Source organism: Leptonychotes weddellii, chromosome 2 (genome assembly GCF_054177405.1).
Source record: "Leptonychotes weddellii isolate Sample4059 chromosome 2, ASM5417740v2, whole genome shotgun sequence".
Lineage (NCBI taxonomy): Eukaryota > Metazoa > Chordata > Mammalia > Carnivora > Phocidae > Leptonychotes > Leptonychotes weddellii.
Genome location: NC_138370.1, coordinates 156,150,145 through 156,154,469, shown reverse-complemented (window position 1 = coordinate 156,154,469; position 4,325 = coordinate 156,150,145).

Here is a 4,325-nt window from a genome sequence, read left to right as displayed (position 1 = left end):
AGCATAAGCTGAGAGAGTGAATTTGCCCTTTCTCTGCCTTTTTTTCTCTTTGGCCTTCAAAAGATTAGACAATGCCTACTTGCTTTGGTGAGGGTGATCTTCTTTACTCAGTCTACTAAATCAAATGCTAATTAATCTCTTCCAGAGATACCCTCACAGACATACCCAGAAATAATATTTTACCAGCTATCTGGGCATCCCTTAGTCTAGTCAAGTTGACACATAAAAGTAACCATCACAGACCTCAAGAAAAATCTGGCTGGCCATAAAGACATAAGGAGGAAGATCCACTGCTGGTTGATGCTACCTTGATTACTTCCCAAAAGGGCAGAATCAATGAGTGCAATGTTAACTTACCTTTTCTACAGACATCTAAGAGATTTCACTAGTTTGAGAACTAATAATTTTTCCTTTGACTCTTCCAACTGTTGATCAAGACTCCTCCATTTTATTAACATTTACTCCCCTTTTATTTGGCAAGTTTTTGATAATCCCTGGCTTTTTCTCCTTCTGTTTCTCTCCTGGCTGTCCACCTAGGCTTTCACTAGCCCTCTTCTCTTTGCCTAGAATTTTCTTGCTTCAACTGCTGTTTAACAAAGTGCATGATGAGACTGGCTAGGTGACTTCTGCTGCCAACATTATTGCTTGAATCTGCAACACCTAAAGTCATAACACACTGGGCCCTATCTCCCCACACACTCCCAAGCACATGATTACTTTATTCTGTTTATGAAATGGGGGCAAATCCTTGGGCATAGTGCAAAAAAAAAAAAAGCTGTATACATGTTCTCTATTGACTGTTAAGGTTGATTCAATGAAAAACATTGCTTCTTAAACCAATAATTATTGAAAAAATTAATTTCCACTAGGTATTTTTGTCCCACAAATTAATATTTATCATAATTAATATTTATTGAGAATTCATCAGGTGCCAGGCCTAGATCTAAGGGCTTCAAATGTTCATTCAATGAACCATCACAATAACCTTACAAATTAGACAGTGCATCAGCCATGGACTACAGAACAGGCACCGTTCCAAGTCATAGAGGGTTCCCAGTCAATGTTGTGACTGACAGCCTACTCTCTGAATCAGATGGTATGTGATGGATAGAGAATAAGTCTCAGCTATGAGAATGCTTAGAAGTGAACTCATGGACTGGTGTAGTCAGCCCTACCAGTAGAGGTTCAAGTTTTTCAGAGCTAGAGAGAGAGCTGACCCAGTATGGACAATACCAGCTACAGCAACTAGGGTGAGAAGGGTAACCACCACCTCACTATTCTTTATCCACATGCAGTTATTCTTCCTCAACTCTAGAAAGGATGAAATGTTCCCTTTACAACATAAACTGTACTTTTCATATGTTTACTCAAACCCAATCTCCATTTCTTTGGATGATTCTTTAGCGTCAGTTTTTTTTTTTTTTCCTCAGTTCATAGATAATTATTTAAAAATTATTTATGTGAAAGAGGTCTTAGATCATGATGCTCTAAAGCAATGAGGACTTACAGGACAACTAAAGAATCTGGTGAAGGCATAGGCAGAGGACTGTTAGCAAATGTTCCCAATCAAGTAAAAAATGCAGATTATCTTTCACAGCAGAAGGGGAGGAAGGTGATCAAAGGAGAGTCAAGTGAGAAGATAATGGAAAAGGACCAGAATAGACAAGAAGGTACACCCAGCAAAACTATCAAGAGTGAATCCCAGTCACTGGGAAAGAAAGTGCCCAGAAAATTGCATTACTGAAGAAACTTGGCAGGGTGTCAAGTCACAGGAAGGGCAAAGGGAACAAGACAGAATTCCAGCTACTGGGAATGATGGGCACATGGAAGTTATCCAGTAACTAGTCATCTGAGTTACCCTACAGAAGGACGTATCACATGGAAACAGGACCCAAATGAACAAGTGACTGGGACAAAGGCACTCAGAATCTAAGCCAGGATACAACAATATTTATTTAATTCTCTTCTAGAGATCACTAACCAAGGGTAACTTATATTTTTCAGGCTAATACTAATTTATATTAATATCGGAGCCTGGATTAATATTAAAGTTACAGATATCCATAAATAGTGGAAAGAGTCCTGAATTTAAGTCCACAAGTTCCTATTAAACATCTCTGTATCTTGCTTGCAAAACAGGTGGCACTCAGGGCAGTGAATACTTTTGTCCAGACAATCATGAGAGCTGCTTTCTGGTTTCACTTCCATTACCAACTGTGTGATCTTAGGAAAGCCAGAAACTTATCTAAGTGTGGGCATCCATGCAACCACTGCATAAGGCCCCGTTCAATACTAACTTTCTGAATTTAAGTAGAGATCCATGCACCCTAAGTATGATCTTTGGAACGTCTGGATCAAGTTAGGTCCTGGAAGATTCTATGTCAACAGGTAACTTCATTTATTCCTCAGCTAAGAACCAGCTACTTGTCTGTTTCTCCTTCTTTGATGGAGGATTCATGTTGTTTTTCCCTAAAATAATTGTTATTATATTTCAAAATAGGTAGATATAAACTACAGCTAATCAGAAATGCAGAAAGCAGTAATTGTCTTGGCACTAAATCTTAAGATTAAATTAGCCAACCTGAGAACTGAACACTTTGAACTCTAGATTTAATTTATTTGCCAGAAGACAAAGCAACAATTATGTGCTTTAAACAATGGCTGAATTGTAATATCCAAGTATTAACTAGAAAGTCTTAATTAAAAGATTCCTATGATATTGCTACAGGTTCTTAAACTTATGAAGTGACCAATAAATGCAGTTTGAATTTAAAAATGCTTAATAGTGGGACATTAGCTAATAGTCAATGAGCTCTTACTATGTTGCAGGCACTAAGGGCTTTAAATACAGGAATTATTTTAAGCCTCATAAGAACCCTATGAAGTCGGTAAGTTTTACAAATGAAAAACAAAACAAAACAAATAAGCAAATAAACTATGGCACAGAGAAGCCAAATAACTTGCTTAAGTTCACAGAGCTAATAAGTTTAGACACTACCAGGATCACCTTTGCACACCCTTGTTCTACCTCATCCCCTTAGCTAGCTACATATCCCAGAGAAGATTCTAAAATTAGATGGTAATATTTTAGAAATAACTATTAGGAAACTTCACAAGTCTGAATCCAAACATAAATAAGTTTTGCCATATGGCTGGTATTAACATTAATTAACATTTGTAAAGCATCTTATATATGTAAAGCTTTATGCCTCAGGGTAATTTTGAAGAATGTACTATTAGTTCACCTGTTTCAAGAAACCAAATAAACAAAAAGTTCCCAGAGATCAGGTCATTTACCCATTCTGATATCAGGATTGATCTTGTCTAAGTGTTTAATGCTCTTTTAACACCTTAGGGTCAGAAGTTCTAAACTCACCAGTCCTTTTTGACATTTATAATAGGAAATCTAATAATAAATTTGCATGAGAAACAAATGGTAAAAAAGGAGAAAATTTTGGTAAATATGAAGTAAGCAAAAGGATTGGAAAGGGAAAAATAAATGCAATTAAATAATGCTAAAAATTGTAGCAAGTTTTTTTATCTGGCCAACACATCATGAAAACTACTTTTAAGTCATCCATTATAATTTCCAAGTCACATATATCTTTTATACACAGTTATATAATACAAAACTCAATAATTTTAAGGGATAAGTAACATTTTATTAATATCTTGGATAAAGAATATTTCTAATAGTATTTCCCCACCCTTCACCAAATTTCTTTCTAGACCACACTTCGTTTTTTTTTTTTTATATCCAATTACAGCTCCAAAGAAATTAAGGTAACTTGAACCTTGAGCAGAATCCACAAGCTCTTAGCAGATGCTCTGGTTGTAAGAATGGTGGCAGAAGAGACTTACATTATTTTTTCAACTAGATAAAAGTCCTTGGAAACTGCAATAAGCAGTAATGTCCTGATAAAAGGGATCAAAAAACACATAGGGCATATCTCATTCACACCAACAATATATTTTTAAACCATGAAGAACTGGTTAAATGTAAGAATATTTGGTTAATTATGATCATCAAGCTTATTCTTGAAGAGGAAATTGATTGACTATTCCAGGTATATATTATCATTATCTAAAGAACTTCTCCCTCTTGACAAATGCCCTCAAAACTTCATGTCTTTCAAAGCCATCATCCAGTAGACAAGAGTTAAGATGGTCCCAAAGTAAATGGGCCAAGATAATCAACCACATTTATTGCTTCCTCAGGGATGTATGTTTCTATAGTATGAAAGAATCCATGGTAATAAACATAGGACTAGACAAAATTTTTCAGTTCCTGTTGATCAGACAGCATATACATAACTTTTCTTTTT